Genomic DNA, 24,336 nt, shown 5'->3' on the forward strand with positions numbered 1-24,336 from the left:
GGGGTACCCTTTGTTAATAGTTTAACGATGTCTATAGTAGGACAAACTTTAATGCACAGGAATACTGGAACAGGGGAACGGAAACACTGTGGTCTACGGAACACTTTGGAACAGGTTACAAGTTTCGAACGTCAGACTACAAAAACGTCCCATGTATTCTGTCGGACAGAACTTCCAATTGATGTGTTACCCTTTCATTAAACTCTCATGCAAAAGTCAGACTGCTATTTACCACCAACAAAATTCCTGTCATTTGAGATGTTCTACGTGTCGGACTAAAATGTCCAACATAATATGTCGGACACACATTTTTTCATGTCTTCTTTTTCTTAAAGTGCCGTCTCCTCAATGGAGGTTGGCTACTACAATTGCAAACTCTTCTCTGTTTTCAGCTGTTTTTATTAGTTGTTCAAAATTTAGCCCTGTCCATGGTCGGATATTTCTGAGCCACGATAGTCTTTTCCTTTCTAGTCCTCTCCTTCCCTCGATCTTTCCTTTCACTATAAGTTGAGCATATTGGTACTTATTATTTCTCAGTATGTGGCCCAGGTATGATGCTTTTCTAATTTTCACTGCGTTGAAAAGTTCTCTTGCCTTGCCTATTCTATGCAGCACTTCTTTGTTTGAGGTATGGGATGTTCACGAAATTTTGAGAATTCTCCGGTAGATCCAAATTTCAAAAGCCTCTAACTTATTTATGGTTGATGTTTTAAGGGTCCATGTCTCAACTGCATAGAGAAGAGTCGACCAGACGTAGCATTTGGATAAACGTAGTCGAATTTCGAGATTTATTCGAGAATCGCAAAGCAGTTTTTTGATTTTTTCGAAAGATTTTCTGGCCTGTTCTATTCTCGATCTTATTTCTAGATCAGGATTTAAGCTGCTATCGATCCAACATCCCAAGTACTTAAATCTATTGACTTGTTCTAAAATGTGTCCATTTATTTTGCAAGGTTGAGGTACGTTTTGGTTTTTTCGGATTGACAACACTTTGGTTTTTTTAATGTTTATTTTCATACCAAACTGCTCACAGGTCGAGTTGGTCTTGTCGATGAGTCGTTGTAGACCCAAGTCGGAATCCGCAATCAACACCGTATCATCGGCGTATCTGATGCTGTTGATATTTACGCCATTCACCTTGACTCCATCCTTGGAGTCCTCCAGTGCCTCAAATAGAAACTCGGAGTAAAGATTAAACAGCAGAGACGACAGAACACATCCCTGTCTAACTCCCCTCCTTATTTCTACTTCTGCGGATGTGGAACCCTCGATCCTAACTCTGGCGTTTTGGTTCCAGTACAAGTTCTTTAGTAAATTGATGCCTTTTCCATCTAAACCGACTTCTTGCAAACGTTCTAATAGTAGGTCGTGTCTTACTCTATCAAATGCTTTTTCGAAGTCTATAAAGCATATAATATCTTTCTGTTGGTCGTAGCATTTTTGCGCGAGAACTAGTAAATTGAAGAGTTCTCTCGTTCCCATGCCGCCATGCCGGCTCTGAATCCAAACTGATCGTCTCCGATGATTGTTTCGCACTTTCTATAGATACGATTATGTACGACTTTTAACAGGACTTTTACTGCATGACTCATAAGGCTTATCAGACGGAACTCATTGCAGTGTTGTGGGTTTGGCTTTTTTGGTAGTGGGATGAATATTGACTCTAGCCAGTCTGGGGTATTTTACCTGTATTATAAAGGCGATTGAATAAAAGGACAAATATTTCGGTATTTTCTTCGCTGATTAGTTTCAACGTTTCTGGGTATATTCTATCTGGACCTGGGCTTTTATTTGTTTTGAGTTGAATTGCATTTATAATTTCAGATTTCAAAATTGCTGACCCTTCGTTGTTATTTTCCAATATTGGTTCTTCTCGTATGTCATGAAAAAGAATTTTAATATATGATGAAAGGGTTGCCAATGCGAGTCCATTATACAATTGGATATGGTAATTGAGTCAATACTCGCAATCTTTAGTTTTTATTTTTATTAGTTGTTACATAATCGTGGGGTTTCGAGTCTTACAATATATGACTCAACATCAGGCCTAGTACAAAAAAGTCTTCTCAATACAAACTACAAGCTAAAAAACACAAAACGAGAGACATGTACACATATATATATAAAACTTAAAAACAACTTTGTCTTGGTTTTAATCACACACCATGAAGCCAAGCAACTGTGTAGTATTGAACTCAACCTTCCATAGTATGTAAAAATGAGACCTATTGTCATTGGGAGCGACCAATCTGATGAAAATTGCTTGGTATATAATTTTAATATATATACTACCATCATTCCTCAACTAGTTAAGGGATGATGGAGTTCTGACAAGATAGTATGCGATAGTATGCTGATCGCCTACTATCGCATACTATCTTGTCAGAACTCCATCATCCCTTAACTAGTTGAGGAATGATGGTAGTATATATATTAAAATTATATACCAAGCAATTTTCATCAGATTGGTCGCTCCCAATGACAATAGGTCTCATTTTTACATACTATGGAAGGTTGAGTTCAATACTACACAGTTGCTTGGCTTCATGGTGTGTGATTAAAACCAAGACAAAGTTGTTTTTAAGTTTTATATATATATATGTGTACATGTCTCTCGTTTTGTGTTTTTTAGCTTGTAGTTTGTATTGAGAAGACTTTTTTGTACTGGGCCTGATGATGAGTCATATATTGTAAGACTCGAAACCGGTTGCCTCACGATTATGTAACAACTAATAAAAATACAAACTAAAGATTGCGAGTATTGACTCAATTACCATATCCAATTTTAATATAGTTTTCCCACTCTTTAAGTTTATCTTCCGTTGATTCTAGCAGTTTGCCATCCGTGTTCAGCATGGTGTGAAAAGTTGTTCGCTTGGTAGTTGATGTAAATTATGTAAATTAAAAAAATCGTGCCCTTGTTGCAGTTCTTCCATTTCGACGCAATGGGTGCGTTCGGACGACCACAGCGGCTGGACAGCTGAGCCAGCAGTAGCTGTCAGACGTCACCGCTGGAAGCCAGCCGCTGAGAGATTTACTAAGCTTTCCCTATCACGGCTGGATACAACCACTCAGCCGATTTCTGCTGACAGCCAGCCGCTATGGTCGTCCGAACGCACCCAATTTGTTTCCAGCCACTTCTCTTTTGCTGCGGTTATTTTTCTTCGAATTATTTTATTTAGTCTATCGTATTCTCCATCCTGGTCATCTTTTCCTTTAGAGATTCTCTTCGTTTGTCCATTAATTGTAAAATCTCATCTGTCATCCGTTCCTGTTTGTTTTTTCTGGATGATACTTTTAGATGTTCTTCTATTGCATTGTTCATTTGTTCTTTAATAGTTTTCCAAAGAACGTTTATGTCATCGGACTCGATAATTTTTTCATATATTATATATAAAGTTTGCTATTGAATAAACTTAAAACCAACCTGCTAGTTATCACAATCATAAACTTGTCAGGATGCCTCGTTCCACAATTATTAAAATCACGTTCCACAATTAAAACTTTCTCCTGTTCCAGTGTTCCTGTACATCAAAGTTTGTCTGACTCGACACCGTTAACCCATGAATAAATTTTTAGCTTGCTATTAATAAACTTTTTTTGAGACGCGAGATCCAGGCTTATTACTTGATGAAAGTTCATTTTGTCTAAGAACGAAACACTGAGAACTTTTACTCTCTCTACGTCTAAAAAATTAATGTATTATGACCTATAGATTATCCAAGCCATAAAAATATAACTAATAAAATCAAACCTATTAAAGATTATGTCTTATTGATGATCTAATGATAGATTATTTTTAACAAAAACTGTTTATTAATATCAAAAAAACTAAACAAATAAAAGAAGTCGACAATGTGTTAATTCTGTTATGAAAATTTTATTTTAAAATGACGAGTAATTGATGCAAAAATTGTATTATAAACAAAACTTTTATAAGTGCTTTTATTTACCAATTCGCATTAGGGACGGGGAAAACCTACGGGTTATAACCTAAAACCGGTTTTTTACTACGCAATAATCGGTTTTACCGGTTGTTTTTTTATCCCGGTTATAACCGGTTTTTTCATTTTAAGGTAATAATCGGTGAAAAACCGGATAAGTGGAAAAAATAATGAATTGAGAAAAAAAATGGGAAAATTTTTACTTCTACACGCACGAATGAGAAATTTTAAGCTGACCAAAACCGATTTGACAACATTGATGACTGATTTCTATACTGATATGGATTGACATCGATTAGAATGGAGTATCGCAAACTAAAGCTCAATATAAATGTAACCTATTGGGTATTGGCTATTGACTAAAAACCGAAAACCGGTTTTTGGAATAACCGGTTTTTTTGACCGGTTATAACCGCCAGGATAAACCACAGGTGAAAAAACCGGTATAACTGAAAACCAGTGTTTTGTCAACAACCGCCATCCCTAATTCGCATCAACCCGAAAGTTATTAGCGAGAAGCAAATTTACAATAAATATTAGTTGTTTACCAAATTAATAGACTTTAAGTAATTTAAAATATTGGTAAAGAACAATTTGCACCAAATGCTTTCTTTAAGTTTGATGGTACATATACCGTAATTTCTTCTTGTTACGGAGAAAACTGGACATTCTGTAATATGTTTTACCGAGAGCTTAACGTTACACTGCAATCAATTGGGTTCGGGTTCTTTTGTGTTTAAAAACTTGTGTGTTGCATTGGTATGACCTAATCTAAGACGGGTTATTGTAACTTGATCTCTTCTTTTGGTAGGGATACAGGTGCTGTATCATCCTACAAAGGTATAAATTTTTTCAATGCCTTAAAACTTTGTTTTTGATGGAGACAATCATATTCTTAGTGAGCAACAAACATTACAAAACTCTCTGGATGATAGATACTGTGGACTTGTACTACGGTTGTTTTGGTGTTTGTTTTACCGCTAGATTAGGTGTTATTACATTACAAGTGTTACTCTAGTAGCAATGGATCTCTTTTGGAAATGGTTGAGATGAACCCACGTCATCAAATCATCTACAGTTGCAACTTCAATATTTTTCATTCATAAACAACTTAATGTTGTTCTGAAGCTAATTCCTTGTGGCATTTTTTTATAATTAACTCTTTTGATTGGGAAATAAGCCTCAATTAGATTGAAAAACTGAGTTTTTAATTTAATTGTGGCTTATTTCTCAATCAAAATAGTTAATTATAAACATCTTAGCTAGCCACCTTTGGGATTGTCTTTTGCAGGTGTATTCGGCCTGCAAAAGTTCCGTGGCATTATAATGTGTTATTATATCTGTTTTTCTGTCTTATAAAACTGCGGAATGTTGGTGGGCGGAAGATGAAAGTATAACACTTCGATTTACTTTTGAGACGTAGAACACCAATGTGATTTCCGACTGTAATCCAAAAACTGAAAAATAATTACCACGTTATTTCTGCGTAGCGTTATGCATAGTGTTAGTTTCTGGTCGATGAGATCTTCTACCAATTCCAAAGAAGCGAAAAAGCTATCCGTGATAATTTCGTGACCAGGACCCAGAATGAATCAAGTCTAAATATACCCATTTTTCCGAAGCATTACTTATATTATTATAATATGCTTGGTCTTGGTTAATATTGTAAGAGCATGCAAAGGCAAAGTGCTATTGCTGGGGATGTCCAAATACAAGAGAAAATTTATGGTATACCTCCATAGAGAGAGTGGAAGTTGTATGCCTTAACTTTAAAATATATCAATAAGAATTTTTTTTAATTAGCTCCATTTGATTTACAATCTGTTATCACTCATAACAATTAGTAAATTTTATGACAATTATTAGAAGAAAAAATGACATGCCGTAAAGTAACGCTACTTTGTGACACATGTGGTTACTTTGTGACAGTGGCCTCTAAATTTAAACTTATTAACTTGGCCGAGCCATTAGAAATGCTGGAATAATTAAAATGTTTTATTTGAATAGTAGACTATATGCACTATCTAGGGAACAATAACCAAAGTTCCTAGTGCAACTTCGCTCGTCATGCCACAGCTGATTTGACCATCGTCAAAACTGGTGATTTTAGGTTGGCGTGAAAACTTTGAGTTTTGAAGAAGAATTTTTAGACGATATTTCTACCAAATGAAATTTATATTTTAACGCAATATGTTACCTCCATTTAACATTAAAATGTTGGTTGTAAAAAATGTACGGGTGTTTCTTTGTGTCACAGTTAAAATTCCATATAAATATCGCAGAAAAACTTACGTGTCACAAAGAAACCCCCACCCATGGGGCGACTTTGTGACAACTTTTTTGACATTTTCTTGATTTCTATAAAATATAGCGCATTCTAGTTTTCACTGAACATAGAGGAAAGATTGAGCCTTCAGGTGATATTTTTAAAATTATAATAAACCCAAAGTTTTCGTACTATATCATCAAAAAACCTAAAAAATTGTCACAAAGTAGCCTCACTTTGTAGGAATTGTCTCCAGTGAGAGACATCCTTTAACATATAATTAACGAACAAAGTTGATAATGTAGTGGTAAATGTTAATTAATTTTATTTAAATCTGTTTATTAAGTCCGTAGGTCTGAAACAGGCCGTGTGGGATGCGGCCACTAAAAAGAATACACCCATAGTATCTCCTACTGGTCGTAAGAGGCGACTGCAGGAGCAGCTGACCGCTGTCCCTACCCAACATTCCATCTCGTCCTATACCCAACTATTTACCTAGAACCTATCTCAGCCACACCCCGAGTGTCGGATGAGTCCTCTTGACCGTGTTTGAGTGGAAGAGGTCCATTTTGCGCGGGGGGTGTGTGGCATGTACATGTCGCGCACCCTACACACAAACCGCGTAACTTGCGCCGCTCTCCATTCATACACTCCTAAATTCCTCAATACCGAGTGATTGCCGGTATAAGCGATCTGCCACTTGCTGACCAACGGCTTCGGGCGGATGAGTTGGTAAGTGGTAGGACACTCTTTTGTCCTGGAGTTGAGAAATCGGCTTCGAAGGCGGAGGAACTATTAAGTAGTCAACGGCATAAGGATGTGGAAAGCCACGGGATGACTACCACATTATATATCCCTAGTAAAACCATCATGACGAGTAGGAGATTTAAAGATGATATGCCATGCGACCCGATTAGCAACCGGCGTCGTCGAGTTTCCGGGCTGGACGATGTGAAATCAGAGACCGGCCACGCAACGGTGGGAACCAGGCCTTGCGTGGAAAATATGCGACTGGATAAAACAAATGAAAATGTCAGAAAATATACTATTAAGATAGCTACATGGAACGTAAGAACTCTTTATCAGACTGGAAAACTAAACAACGCAATTAATGAAATGAAGAGGCTCAAAATTGATATTCTGGGGATGAGTGAAATAAGATGGCCAGGTAATGGTAAGTGCGAGAAGGAGGATGCAACAATATTTTTTTTCAGGCAGCAGAGAAGATGTCAACCATAGGCATGGAGTAGCGGTTCTAGTAAATAATAAAATCAGAAAACATATAAAAAATTTTATTCCATATTCAGAACGCTGCATGTTGATCCAGATAAGTGCGCACCCTCTAGACATAAATATAATTCAGGTTTATGCTCCCACATCTGAGAGTACTGATGAAGAAATTGAAGAGTTTTACGAACAATTAGACGAAATCATAAAAAACCTAAAGAAACAAGACATAACCATGGTAATGGGAGATTTTAACTCCAAAATAGGAAAAGGCGAAGTCAGTGATGTAGTTGGCAAGTATGGGTTGGGAACAAGAAATGAACGAGGTGATCGACTAATACAGTTTTGCCAGGAGAAAAACTTAATTATCACTAATACTTGGTTTAAGTTACCATTAAGAAGATTGTACACTTGGAGGTCACCACAGGACAAGTCTGGGTACATCGTTAGAAATCAGATAGACTTTATAACAATCAACAAACGATTCCGTAACGCAATAATATCAGCCAAAACATATCCTGGAGCTGATATAAACTCTGACCATAATCCTCTTGTAGCCCAATTACGAGTCAGACTAAAAACCTTAATCCAGAAACAGAATAACAAAAGATTAGATATGGATCAACTTAGAAATCCCGAGATAAAAGTCAAGCTTACAAATAGCATTAATAGTAATGTTGCTTTAACAACAAATACGGATGATATTGAAAGAGACTGGATCAACTTAAGGGACGCTATATGCAACGGTGCGAAAGAAGTAATTGGTGACTACGAGCGGAAGAAGAAGAACGAATGGATGACAGATGAAATATTACACCTCATGGACAGAAGGAGGGAAAATAAGAATAATCCCGAACAATATAAAGAACTGGATAGAACTGTCAGCAGAAAGATAAAAGAATCCAAAGAGAAATGGTTACAAGAAAAATGTCAAGAGATAGAAGAGCTAGAACGAAGACACGATAGTTTTAACATGCATAAAAAAATTAAGGAGTTTTCTTATACTTACAAGAAAAAACAGTTTGGTAAGTTAATAGACGAGAACAACAAACTTATTGTAGATAAAGAAGAACAGTTACAGACTTGGGCAATTTACATAAAAGATTTGTTTACGGATTATCGTCATATTTCTACGAACTCTCTTGATCTGAATGGACCAAAAATATTGAAAAGTGAGGTGATAAAAGCTATAGATCAAACGAAAGATGGGAAAGCAACAGGATGCGATGAAATACCAGTCGAATTTTTAAAAGTTTTTAACGAGAACAACATGAATGTAGTATTGAAACTGTTCAATAAGATATACGATACTGGTCAAATTCCATCGGACTGGCTGAAATCTACATTTGTGCCCCTTCCCAAGAAATCCAATTCTAAGACGTGTAGCGAATATCGCCTTATAAGTTTAATGAGTCATACCCTTAAAGTATTCTTGCGTATTATCCATTCCAGAATACGAGCAAAATTAGAACACAGCATAAGTAAAACACAGTTCGGTTTTAGATGCGGTTTTGGAACTCGAGAGCCCCTATTTGCAATACAAGTCTTGATTCAAAAATGCCTGGATCAACAGAAAGATGTTTACGCCTGTTTTATCGACTATGAGAAAGCATTTGATACTATCAAACATGACAAACTCATAGAACTATTACATCTTTCAGGACTTGACACTAAGGACATCCAGATTATAAAAAATCTATATTGGAATCAAACAGCCCACATAAAGAATGGACATATGGTGAGTGAAAACATAACCATTTCTAGAGGGGTTAGACAGGGCTGTATTCTTTCGCCACTGCTTTTCAACGTGTACACGGAACAAATATTTCTAGAGGCACTAGAAGAGTACAATGAGGGCATCAAGATTAATGGCGTACCAATAAGTAATTTTCGATATGCAGATGATACTGTTATACTAGCCGATAACATCGAAGATTTACAGATGATGCTAAATAGAGTAAATACAACTGGCAACCAATTTGGACTGAAGATCAATAGAAAGAAAACTAAATTTATGGTGATCAGTAAAAAGAACATTCAACATATCGACCTGAATATTGAAGCCGAACGTATTGAAAGAGTACACCGATTTAAATATCTGGGATATACAGTAAATGATAAGTGGGACCCAGACGTAGAGATTAGGATCCGAATTGAAATAGCAAGATCCAAATTCATAAAAATGAGAAAGCTCTTAAGCAACCGCAACCTAAGCGTTAACCTCCGATGGCGCGCCACAAAATGCTATGTACTCTCTACGCTACTTTACGGAGTAGAAGGGTGGACGTTAACAGCAGCAACTATAAAGAAGTTAGCGGCTCTAGAAATGTGGCTGTATCGACGCATACTGAGAATTCCTTGGACAGACAGAGTGACCAACACAGAGGTATTGAGACGAATGGGTAAAGAGTTGGAATTGTTAAGAATTGTTAACAACTGTTAAAAGGAGGAAAGCGTCATACCTGGGCCATGTGTTCCGTAATGATAACATGTAATGTAATAAGTACAGTCTGCTACAGCTTATCGTCGAAGGCAAGATTGAAGGTAGAAGAGGTTTGGGCAGGAAGAAGAAATCCTGGCTGAGAAACTTGAGAGAATGGTTTCAAATACCAGAAGCTGCGAACATAATACATGCGGCACAAAACAGAGAAACCTATCGTTTGATGGTCGCCAACCTTCGGTAGAAGACGGCACATAAAGAAGAAGGTCTGAAACGTTTTAGTCGACGCACTTCATCGTTGATATTAAACAGTTCGCGCACTAAGTCATTAGAGTGAGCACTCGTTTTGTTTTTGTATTTTTCACTGTACTTTGTGACTTCAGTTTTTATGGATTGAACTTGGAGGTATTTTTCTATTATGTTGTTCGAAACATACTACGGAGCATTGGTTATAATTCGAAGAACGTTGTTCAGGAATCTTTGTATGATTTCTAGGTTTGAATTGCTAGAAGAACCCCATAATTAAATTCCATACGTCCATATTGGCTTCAGTACGGCTTTATATATTAAGATTTAATTGTGATTTCCTGCCAATAAGCCAGTAAAGTTGTCTAAGTTTGAGACCCAATTGTTTTCGTTTTATAAATATATGTGTTCTTCATGTTAATCTTCTGTCAAGATGTAAACCTAAATATTTGACTTCATTCCCCTGAGTAATCATTTGATTATTTAATAACACTGCTGGACATATACCTCTTCTTAGTGTAAAGGTAACATGGATTGATTTGGTCTCATTACTTCCAATTTTCCATTTTTTTTAAATCATGTTTGGATATTATTAAGGCTGGCTTGTAAGTTTCTTGAGGCAGTTACTGGATCATGATGTGAGGCGAGTATTGCAGTGTCATCTGCGAAGGTTGTGTCATTGTAGTTCTTGAAGTTGGTAGATCTGCAGTAAAAATCTGGTACAGCATTGGTCCTAACACGCTGCCTTGCGGTACTCCTGATTTTTCTGAAAAGAATCTGTCAGATAAGTAAGACTTTAGAAGTTCATAATACGGATGAGGCAAGAAACGCTGCTGAGCAATATCGCTTATTTTCAAAGTCGTTGCTGATATATTTTACTAATCTATGGACTTGCTCTATGGTTCCATGTTCTTGTCTAAACCCAAACTGATATTCTGGTATGAGATTTTTCCTATCTAGTATTAGCTTGATGAGTTTCATTATTATTTTTTCCAGCACTTTGGAAAGCACAGGCAGCAAACTTATTGGCCTATATGATGTTAATTCCTCTATATTTTTTCCTGGTTTTGGGATCATAATTATAACTGCCATGTTCAGTTGTTGCGGAAAATAATTTAATCTTATTATTGAATTAAAAATTTGTAATATTCCCGTTATTCCTTTATTTGTTAATTTTTGTAGTATCCTACCCGATATCAGATCATAACCAGGAGCTTTTTTAGGATTAATTTCTTTCATTATTACATCCTTAACTTCATTGTACTTAAATTTCGGTATAGGCAGCTCCATTTGGTAAGGTAATAAGAAAAATGCCATAGTATAAAGTTTGAAAATTACTATATTTTTTGATGCTATAATATCTGTGTTTTCCATAACACAGTAACCGCCCGAACCTTTATACATATTATGTTGGCTACTTTTGTTATCCACCACTCATATCATAAAAATCTCCACAGGCACTTCATCTGCAATAATGCCAACTGTAATCGTTTTTACTTATTAAAAGGCACGTTGATGAGTCGGGGGGTGAACTGATTGCGAAATATGCATAGGGGTAGACTAATCACTACCCGTTGAACGTCATCAAGTGTCTTTTTATAGAGATTTGCCGACTATCAATCAGTTATAACTGAATTAAATCTCCTGCCATTGACTGATTGAAGGGGGACAAGTATGTACGAGTTGCTAATTGTAGTTTCTGTCGATGAAAGCGAAATTGGTTATTGCAACTGTTTGCTCATAAATGGCTTTTCGAGAGGTTATAATGGTTCGAAACAATGTTCATTGTGTTTAAAACGTCATAATAGTGATATATTAAATTTGCTCATTAAGCATGTTGCAGCGGCCGGGGCTAGAAAACAATTCCTCCCGTTTTTTACATCTTCTCGTAAAAAAAGTATAACACAGTTTTTCGAGAGAAAGAAAAATGAACATGAATACAGTATGATGCAAAATTATGGAATAAATTCATTATTTACGCAAGAAACGACTTTAAAAAAATATCTTAAATCTTGCCAATTTTAGCTCAAGACACTATTCTGCATCCCTACTAATCTATTTATTTTCTGCTCTACGTACGTAACCGTACCATTTTAGTCTTCTTTTATTGATATACTGCAGGGCATCTTTTTCCACTTTCATTCTTCTCCTTATCTCTTCATTTGATATCCTGTCCCTTCTGGTCATGCCATAGCATCTATTCTAGTACTTATTCTATTTCGGTCGCCAGAATGCTCTTTGTTTTTTTTTTGTTTATGATCCAAATTTCTGCTGCATACGCCATGATACTTCGTACTATTGTTTGGTATAAAATTATTGAAGTTATACTTCTTTAGGCGCGATGGGAGTGAAATTTAATATGCGCGAAGTCATCAAAAAGTCACGCTTGTTCCGAAGCGCAAACGCATTATACCTTTGCTCTGATTGGGTGTTCAAATGACATGACAATAATAATTGTTCAATATGGAGGTTATGATTAACAAATATTGTATACTAGTTTCTATTGTTGTAAGGACAGAGAAAAAAGCAAGTTTATAATTGTAGTGACTTTTAAATAGGTTTTAAAAGCAACAGGTACGTAATTATTGTAAATGTTTCAGTATTGTAATAAAAAATTACATAGGTACTTACCTATTTGGAGAATGTATGTATCTACCAGTAGATAATGTTTTGATTTACATAATTTGATTATCAACAAAATTTCTACCACTCTTCATATAATATACTTACCTATTATTTTCTTAATCTATATTTTGTTATATTTTAATATTTTAAATCCCTTTGTGAACACACACACAAAAATCAAACTAATTTGATTAAATTCAGAACTGTCGAATAGTAAAACGTTCAGTTAGCCTATCTTCCCACATGACAAGTACGTGTAAGTGGTCAAGTCGGGTGACGGGTGTGTGTAATACCCCAGGCTGTGGGTGAAAAAACATGATATAATTCAGGAATTTTTGAAACCAAGCAGGTGTTGTAAAGGACGATACCAGGAATAACTTCTACTAAAATGTAACCAAAAATATTGTGCGCTTTTTTTTCTATTGCGATTTTCATTTGTTAAATTTGCAATTTTTAATGATTTTTAATTTTGCAGCTTAGGATATTGATTTTAGAGAAAAACTTTTTAATATAAAGTTGTAGTAAATTAAAAAACCTACAATTTGAGCTATGGTAAGTTTAATTTCGTTAATTGGTTATTGCAAAACAGCCTGGGAAACGTCCAAAATGGCCGTTTTTTACAATTGCATTATTTATTGTACAAATAATTTTTTTTGATTTTTTAAAACTTTAAAATGAAGATCATTCAATCTCAAAAATAAAAAAAATGTAAAGCCAGATTAACGAATTTATTGCTTAGATATTATAAATTGTTTATCCCAAGAGGTCAAATGTCGAAGGCTATAACTTTTTGAAAAAAAATCGTAGAGAGTTGGCGAAACATCCAATCTCCTTCTAAAGAGTTATGTTTTCATATTCTGATGTAAATAAATGCGTAAAACATTTTTAAACCTCTAATTTTTGGGTTTGAAAATAAGGGGGAAAATTTCGTTAAAAACATTTAGAGTTGAAGCGGCCCTGTACATCCTATGAGTTTTTAACTTACAGATTATTGTTGCTGAAGATAAAACGAAGATTTGTAAAAAATAAAAAATTTCTACGACCAACTGAAGCCGAGATAATTTTTGGGTTTGAAAATAAGGGGGCAAATTTCGTTATAAACATTTAGAGCTGAAGCGACCCTGTACATCCCATGAGTTTCTAGCTTACAGATTATTGTTGCTGAAGACAAAACGAAGATTTATAAAAAAATAAAAATTTTCTACAACTAACTGAAGCCGAGATAATTGTTTTTTTTTCTTAAATCGTAGTGCCTTTTTTTATAACAATTAGGAAATTATTTTACAGTCGTTGACTAAAAAAGACTTATATTATCTTAAAATAAAAATTAGTATAAAATGCAGTTACATTCAATTATTAAAAATTATTTTTAAAATCGGTGCTTTTGTGAGCGGCCGAATTTTGCAAATCGTCCGGCTCGCTTCAAATCCGCGCGCTCGGAAAATTTTTACGTAGCTTGTATTAAATTTTGACAGAAAACAATTTAATAATATTTCCATTATAATATACAGTCTATTTACCACTGTATTTGTTTTTCTTGATAAACTTTTATATGTGAAATCCAAAAAGAATATTCACTACAAGAAGAAAAGTTATATATTGTATATTATAGTAAGAAGTAACATTATTATTATTATATTTATTTAACAATGAAAAAATTCAAAATAGAGTTATATATTTCATATATTATGTATCATTTTTGTAATATTATTTCTTCAGAAATGAAATTTCCCATATAAAAGTTTATCAAGAAAAATAAATACATTGGTAAATAGACTGTATATTATAATAGTAATATTATTAAATTGTGTTCTGTCAAAATTTAATACAAATTACGTAAAAATTTTCCGACGGCGCGGATTTGAAGCGAGCCGGGCGATTTGCAAAATTCGGCCGCTGGCAAAAGCACCGATTTTAAAAATGATTTTTAATAATTAAATGTAATTATATTTTATAATAATTTTTATTTTAAGATAACATAGGTCTTTCTTTAGTCAATGACTGTGAAATAATTTCTTAATTGATATAAATAAAGGCACTACGACTTAAGAAAGAAAAACAATTATCTCGGCTTCAGTTGGCTGTAGAGAATTGTTATTTTTTATAAATCTTCGTTTTGTCTTAAGCAACAATAAAATGTAAGTTAGAAACTCATAGGATGTACAGGGCCGCTTCAGCTCTAAATGTTTTTAACGAAATTTGCCCCCTTATTTTCAAACCCAAAAATTATCTCGGCTTCAGTTGGTCGTAGAAATTTTTTATTTTTTTTTATAAATCTTCGTTTCATCTTCAGCAACAATAATCTGTAAGTTAAAAACTCATAGGATATACAGGGCCGCTTCAGCTCAAAATGTTTATAACGAAATTTGCCCCCTTATTTTCAAACCCAAAAATTAGAGGTTTAAAAATGTTTTACGCATTTATTTACATCAGAATATGAAAACATACCTCTTTAGAAGGATATTAGATGTTTCACCAACTCTCTACGATTTTTTTTTTCAAAAAGATATAGCCCTCGACATTTGACCTCTTGGGATAAACAATTTATAATATCTAAGCAACAAATTCGTTAATCTGGCTTTACAATTTTTTTTATGTTTGGAATTGAAAGATCTTCATTTTAAAGCTTTAAAAATAAAAAAAATTATTCGTACAATAAATAATGCAATTGTAAAAAACGGACATTTTGGACCTTTCGCGGGCTCTTTTGCAATAACCAATTAACAAAATTAAACCTACGGTACCTCAAATTGTAGATTTTTTAATTTACTACAACTTTCTATTAAAAAGTTTTTCTCTAAAATCAATATCCTAAGCTGCAAAATTAAAAATCATTAAAAATTGCAAATTTAACAAATGAAAATCGCAATAGGAAAAAAAGCGCACAATATTTTTGGTTACATTTTAGTAGAAGTTATTCCTGGCATCGTCCTTTACAAAACCTGATAGGTTTCAAAAATTCCTGAATTATATCCTGAAATCGACCTATTTTTCACCCACAGCCTGGGGTATAAGTGGATTTCAAGTCTAAGCACGCGGGTTCTAATCCCAATGCAAGTTTTTATTTTTTATTTGTTTATAGATTTTATGATTGTGAATATATTTATTATATAATTTTTTTCAGAAAATGCGTATTTGATTAAAATTTTTGCCAACAATTATTGTTCAGTAATCATTTCTTTGGTGCATTTTTCAATATGTTTGTGTGTTTTATTCTTTTATTTGTTTAAATTTTGGTATTGTTTTAATTAAAATGTTTGGAAAGTAGTAAGTATTAAAATTAGTTTAACCCTTAAACGCCCAAGGGTGGGTAAAAAATGTCCACCTAATGCGTATTCCCTTGTAACATATTTATTACGTGTTTAAAATTTTTTTAAAAATTATTTATTGTTAAAAAGACAGCCCTTTATAGAATGTTAATTTGGTTCTACCGATATTTTTGAAAATAAAAGTAGCATCTTGAGTTAAATATGGGTGGGCATAAAAAGTACACCGTTGGTAAAACTTGTTACTAAAGGTTTCTTATAATTTCTCGTTGGTAGGAAGATAATCCATATAATTATCGACGTATAATTACATAATCTACATAATCATCCGCCAATGAGGAAGCTGAAAAGAAAAATGTGGAGAAAATCGACAAACCGGGATTACTGGTTTTTACTGGTATGTTAAGTTTGATGTACATTGTAATTTTGTTGTAAGGTGTGTAAATTGTTAATATTAATATTTTAGAAGATGCTGTGTTTATTAAGCATAAGATTCTTAAATTTAATCCATTTCCAACAACTCTCAATAAATATATTAGCTATTTTCGAGGTGGACATTTTTTACCCACCCTTGGGCGTACATGGAACCTAAAAAAGGTTGGGCGTTTAAGGGTTAATATTTAAATAAAATATAAATAAACTGTTTAAAGTACATATATTAGTTTCGTTGGAATTATATAATAGAAGTATAACTTCTTACGTGCGTACAAAGTACACACACATTCTTTTTTTTTTCTTTGATGTTTTTATTCCAGGTTACACTATAATATTTTCTTATACAAGATCTTATTTGTTCCAGTCTATTTTTATCTCTTCTTCTGTTGTTGCGTTTTTCGACATTATAAAACCCAAATATTTAAAATTCTTCGTTCCGTTTATTTCTACGTGTTCTTCTATTTCCAAATTTTTGACGTCTTCTTCCGATATTGCTAATTATTCTGTTTTCTTTATATCTATTTCTAGACCCACCTTATTCTTATTTCTCTTTTAGCTGTCTTTTTATTTCTCTTATGTAACTGATATTTTCCTCATCTTGAGTCAGCACTTCTGAGAAACACAAGGTGTTGCGATAATCGTCCCTTACCGGTATGCCCATACTCCTACATTTTGACTTCCAAATTGTTTTGAAAATATTTTAAATAGAGTTGGCGATGTGCATTCCAGTAGTAGTGCCATTGTTGTTTTGAAGTTGGCAAGTATCTTGTTTTCTATTTTTCTATATACTTCATTTCCCTGTATAGGTTCTTGATTTTTTGTGTTAGCTGCTATTTCTATCTTTATCAATGCTTTATTTAATTCTTGTCTTGGCATGGTGTACATCTGTGTTCTTAGTGCTTTTCTTCTCTATTGTCTCTTGTATTGTATAGATATCATCCAGATATGTCTTCCGTGCTGTAAATCCTGATTCCTCTTCACCGAGATTCCCTTCTATAATTTCTTCTATTTTGTTCCTGAGAATCCTGTCATGTAGTCTTCCCATTGTAGCAATGACGCTTATTTTCTTGTAGTTTTCGCATTATTTTCCATTTCTTTTCTCATATATCGATGTCATATAGGCTTCCCACCATTGTTTAGGAACGTCCTCTCCATTTAGTAGTATTTCCATTATTCGGCATATCATTCTTCTTAATTTCTCTGTTTCATATTTAATTAGCTTCACCACAATTGTTCGTGCTCCTCCCTATTTTTTTTTGTTCATATAATTTATTACAAGTTTGATCTCTTTTTCTGTTACGATTATTTTTTCTGCCTCTGTGATCATTGTTTTGTTCGTTTCCATGAATGCTGAATTCTGGTCTTTGTCCTATCAATTGATTTTTATAGAGGTTCTCTCACTCGTCGCGCGTCGTCCTGTATGTATTGAATAACATTTTTCTCTTTCCTGTTAGTCCATAATTCTTTCGCAATTCTATATTCTGCTCCATATTTCCTCCCATATTCTGCTCTATATGTACTTCTACATGAACTTACCCATTGTTCAATTGTACAATGGGAAAGTATACGCATAATTAAATGTAATAATGTAGCGAATTAAATAAGTTTTATTATGAATTATTCATCATCATCATCATCATCATCATCATCTTGGTGCTACAGCCTAGAGGGCCTCGACCTTCTCAAGCTTTCTACGTCATTCTGTTCTGTACCTTCCTTGCATTTTCCAGTTGCCGGCTCCAATCTTCTCGGCATCTTGTGTTACCCCGTCCGTCCACCTTAACTTTGGTCTACCCCGTCTTCTCATTCACAGGGGTTGAGCTGTTAGAATCTTTTTATCATGTTCGATGTACGGGCCCGGGATAGATGTCCTGCTACCTGCAGCCGGTTTCGCCTAATTAGAGTGCTAATATATTTTCCACCTAACGTATGCTTCTAGATATTGTGCAGTTCAAAGTTATATCTACTCCTCCATATTTCGTTTTCACAGACCGTTCCGAATATCTTGCGTAGCACCTTTCTTTAAAAAATCGATAGAGCGGATTCATCCGTTTTAGTTAACGTCCATGCCTCTGAGTCATATGTGAGAACGTGGACTATCAGTGTTCTATACAACCTTATACGAGTTTTTTGAGACAGACATTTGTTAGCTAAGTACTTTGATATACTATGATAACACCTGTTTGCAAATATTATTCGTCTTTTTATTTCCCCTGATGTGTTATTATTGGGGTTAACCGATGTCCCTAGATATATGGACTCTTTGACCGCTTTATTATGAATTATGAATGATTTATTTTACTAAAAACCAAACTGTGAGCGTAACATACGGACTGAACCTTAATATTAAGAAAACTAAATTCATGGTTGTCAGCCTTGTAAATTTAGATCCCGGGGTATTAATGGCAGATAGCGAAGAGATCTAGAGGGTCGACAGATTCACTTACCTCGGAACTACCCTCAACTCACAATGGGACCACGCTCAAGAGATTAGATCCAGAATTGAAATGACACGGTCTACACTTATCAAGCTGAGATCCTTGCTGTGCTGCAGTGATCTAAGTTGGGGAACCAAGATGCAGGTAGTGAGGTGCTACGTTCTTCCAGTGCTACTGTATGGAGTTGAAGCCTGGACATTGACGCAAGCCACTGAAAAGCGGATTAAAGCCTTCGAGATGTAGATCTACAGGAGGATATTAAAAATATCTTATGTGGACCATGTCACCAACATTGAGGTCCTACAGCGCATGACAAAAGAAAAATAAGTGCTTACTTTAGTAAAACAACGTAAGCTTGAGTACCTTGACCACGTGATGCGGAACGAAGAAAAATATCGAGTTCTTCAACTCGTCATGCAGGGCAAAGTATTTGGCAGGAGAGGACCGGGACGCCGTCGTATCTCGTGGTTGAAAAACCTCCGACAATGGTTTGGGATAACCTCCGCGGAGCTGCTTCGCAGAGCAGTCAACAAAACGATGATAGCCTTGATAATCGCCAGCATCCGGCCCGGATAAGGCACTGAAGAAGAAGAAAAACCAAAGACGAGAAGGCATATCCTCCTATCAACCAACATATTTATTATTGTATATTATTTATTACAAGCCAAACCCATCTTACAATGATCGCCACACATACACATTCCCAGACAATGGCACAAATTCCCACCTCAAAAATATGTGCTCAAATACAATGTGATACAATAATATTGATATCACAATATTACATTTTTTTACATTTTCACACGGAAATATAAACTACATTTCTGAATAAACCGGTATAAAAGTTGAGCTTTGGATAAAGCTCGCTACCGTCCATTATTAACAATTCGCTTTTTGCATTTTTCCAGTTGTTGAATTAACTTTACGAATATTGTTACGGTTATTGTTTGTTATGTTCACACTTCCAGGCTAATTGCACTAGTTTTATCACGAGCTGATGCCGGCAAGGGAAATATATTGGACAATTTTCAAATGTAATTGGACTGCTTCCCGTGCTATTATGTGCCTGCTATCATTTTGAGGACTTTCCTTTTCCTAACGCATTTTTGTTTTGATCAAAAAAGGTAAGAAGAAACGGAATAATACTTGTCGTAATCGTTGGACTGAAAACGTCGTAGGCTAATATAGAAAAAACATTTTTGTTGATAAAATTTGATTTTTTTATTCAATGTAGTTGCCTTCGCGGGCGATACAACGATTATAGACGGAGAGGCAGCGCTGAAAAATCTCTTTGAATTTACTAAAGCTAGATTTTTCACAGTTGATTACTATGAGTGTGTAGAGAAACATACTGCGGTCGGTCAAGGAAAACGTAGAACAGGGGTTACTGAGAGGGTATCAAAGTTGCTTTCCTACGAAGGTAATTAAATCCATTTACTAAGGCTGAAAATCAGTGCAAACATTCTAAATTAAATATAAATAAAAGTTATTATAGTCGGTCAGCTGTATGACGGGACAGAGCCGATCGGTCGGTCCCAATAGTCGATTGAGGAAATGAAGCATTTTGGCTCGCATTTTTTTTGTCCAAAGATTATTTTCTATACCATTCCGCTATCATACGCTAAAACCTTGGGGGTGGTTGCCACCCCATCTCGTGTTTGGGAATTTTTTATTACATTGTAACCATGTAATTCGATGTAAAAAGTGATTCTAAATGTTTTTTACATTTTCTTCCTAAAACTAATATTTTTCGAGTTATTCGCGCTTGAAAATATCAGTTTTTCGACCCAAAAATCGACTTTTTTAGAGGGTTTCTTGAGAATACCTCGAAAAATATGCATTTAATCGAAAAAACTGTTGATATCACAATTGTTTCTTTTTTAGTATCATAAACCAAATTCTTTTCCAACAATATCTTTAAAATTAATACAAACCGAGATACGGTATGTTAAAGGTTAACTTTTTTCGTCAAATGCATAATTTGAAATATTCAAAGCCAAATTATGGGAACAACTTGCATTTTTTGAGAAAAACCTGAATTATCTTTTTCCAATTATATAATTAGACCTTTCAAAAAAAATAATAAAAAGTATCTAGCATGAAAATTAAGCGACTTATAATCAAAAAATGTCGGTACCTGCTTTTCTCTACGAAAAATTCAGTTAAAACAACCTTCCCCTAACTTCCCCTTCCCCTTCTCCCCTAACTACCTTCCTAATTCAAAATTGGTCTTCACCTTTCTGTGGTTCCTTTTATATTTATACTATCAATACACTTACGGAGTTTGACCTATTTAAAATGCCAATTTTGAAAAATTTGGAGTTGAAAGGAAAATTGATTTTTTGCAATTGTAGCTGTATTGAATTGTAGCTTTTTTAATGACTAAAATTACCCTGTATATAGATGTTTATTACAGTGAGTAGTTAGCAAGATATAGCTGTTTAAAACCTCTATTTACCAGCAAACACCCCCTTATTCGAGCCATTTAAACCCGCCCCAATTAAAAACTAAGGGATCTTACGCAATTTAATTTACACAGTCTTATAGCTCTTAATGAATCCTACAAAATTTTTAAAGAAACTTCTTATCGCCAAAAATATATAGAATATTTTTCGAGGTACCTATTCTCAAAAATCGTAAAAAAAAATTTTTTTCTTAGAATCACTTTTTCCATCGAATTACATGGTAAAAATGTAATAAAAAAATTCCCACCCCCGAGATGCGGTGGCAACCACCCTCAAGATCTTAGCGCATGATAGCGTCATGATATAGAAAATGATCCTTGGACTATTCCCTACCTTCTGTGAAAATTTCAAGTGAATCCATGCTGGACGGAAAAATTGCGAGCCAAAATGCTTCATTTCCTCAATCGACTATTGGGACCGACCGACCGGCTCTGTCCCGTCATACAGATGACCGACTATAATAACTTTTATTTATATTTAATTTAGAATGTGTGTACTGATTTTCAGCGTTAGTAAATGAATTTAATTACCTTCGTAGGAAATCAACTTTGATACCCTCTCAGTAACCCCTGTTCTACGTTTCGCTTGACCGACGGCAGTATGTTTCTCAACACACTTACAGTAATCAACTGTGAAAAATCTAGCGTTAGTAAATTCAAAGAGATTTTTCAGCGCTGCCTCTTGGTCTATTATAGCGGTCATACAATTTTTCAATACAATTTTTATAATACAATTTGTCTTCGCCTAAAAATAAGCATCAGTTTCGACGATTACTTCTTTATTGGTGCTAAATGTTCAGCGAGCACTCTCTTGAGGTCAGCGAACAGGTCGTAGTCACTGGGAGCCATGACTGATGAATACGGTGACTGTGGAAACAGTTCTAATCCCAATTCGTAAAATTTTGTCACCATTTTCATTGATTTGTGACACGGTGCGTTGTCTTCAAATAGCACTTTCTATTTCTTCAACCGGGGCCGTCTCTTTCGCGATTTCTTCTTTCAAACGCTCCAATAACACAATGTATTAGTCGCTGTTATTGGTTTTTCCATTTTCAAGATAGTTGATGAATATTATACCATGCGCATCCCAAGATACTGATGCCATAACCTCGCCAGCCGACTGTTGCATTTTTCCACGCTTTGGAGTCGGTTCATTATGTGCAGTTCACTCGGCTGACTGTCAACTGGACTCTGTTGTGAAATCATGAGCCATGTTTCATCTATCGTAACATATCAGCGCGAAAATCCGGTTTTATTACGATAGAACAGCTTTAAACACTCCTCAGAATTATCAATTCGTGTTTGTTTTTTATCGATTGTGACCTGTCGCGGCACCCATTATACACAGAGACTTCGCATTCGCAAATATTCATGCACAATATACCAAACGTGTTCCTTTGATAGATAGCTCTAGAGTAGTGTTGCTTAAAATCGGTCTCGGTCTTGCAGTCTTGGTCTTGTTCTTGCGTTTCCGCAAGACCAAGACCAAGACCAAGACCGTTTAATTTTAGCCAGACTAACACCAAGACTTACCGTGCAAGACTTAAGGAGGGGGTATGGTTTGAAATCAACATATCAAGCACATTTTTGTAAATTTTTTTCGAAACTATGGTAGAATTATTTTATTTTTAAATTAAATAAACACATTAAGTACAATTCAAAGAATATTTAAGAAAAAATTCAATCCAAAATGTTGAAAAATAAGCCATTGGCGACAAATTTTGGCAGGCAGCTCAAAAAAAATGGATTTTGCGGTGGACATCAGAACTCATCACTGGATTATACGAAACAAAAAATTAAAAAAATGTTATTAGGTTATGAGTTTAACGAGGTAACAACGTCGAGTTTTTTTATTTTTAATGATTTTTGAATTTTTGGTATCACTCAAAAGTCAAAAATACGAAATTTTTGATAAAAATTTTGTGAAAACCAACAGATTTAATATTGTTGAACAAAAAATAAGCACAAAACGAAAAATATCTCGACGTTGTTACCTCACGAAATGTCTAAAGAAAATCTGTGCAAAATATCAGGTAGATCGGCCGAGTAGTTTTTCAGTTACAATGTCCACCGCATTTGAAAAAGCAGTTTTGAGAAAAATGCGTTTAAAGTTTTGACAACTGCATCTTCATCTTCTTATTTGTCTGCCAAATCGTAAAGTGATGAACATTGGAATATGTTTTTTAAATTGGGGAGTAATCTACAAAAGAGAAGGCGAACAGTTGTTTAACGTTTCTCACTACGCTCCGGCGTGCTGGCGCGAAGCCGCGGCAAAGCGAGTCGAAGGTAGGGATATTCAACACCCTGTATCTCTGGTAATTTTACTCCGATTATTTTGAAATTTTCAGAGAGTATTCTTGAAAGTATGCACTTTTATTTGAAATAATAAAAAAATTTAAATATTTCAAACCATACCCCCTCCTTAAGCAAGAACAAGACTAACCCTGCGAGACTCTTGCGTCTTGCAGTTAGAACTGAGGGTCGTTTTAGGGAGTATATAAGTTCGGCGCCTACAGTAATATCGAATATCGGAAAAAGTCTCTCGGTAGCCGCCGAAGAGACAAGACGTGCAGAGTGCGGACGAGCAGCAGTAGCAGCGCAACAAGTCGAGGAGAGGGAAGTGCTTTGGTGTAACGTACTTCTTAGTACGGCTGTGAATGTAAGCACAGCAACACTAGAGCGCTCGCTCTCGCTAGACGCGAAGACGTGGAAGCAGAGGCAAAAGCCAACCTCTTGGATGTGGTGAAACTCAGGAAGTTTGATTTCATTGAATTTTCTGAGACATTGCAAACAAGGGTTGGAAAGCAGAATAAGCAATAGCGGGCTCGACGTGAGCCCGCTACGGGATACTCTCTGTGCCTCCGTTAGGAATGGGTACAGTTTAAAACACTGTGCCTCGACACTGCAAGGTGTAGTTATTTAGAATACATCTTGCAGCCCCGGCCCCTAAGGTCAGAGAGTTGAGAAAATCAAGAGGATCCCGTA

This window comes from Diabrotica virgifera, chromosome 1 (genome assembly GCF_917563875.1).
Source record: "Diabrotica virgifera virgifera chromosome 1, PGI_DIABVI_V3a".
Taxonomy (NCBI): Eukaryota; Metazoa; Arthropoda; class Insecta; order Coleoptera; family Chrysomelidae; genus Diabrotica; species Diabrotica virgifera.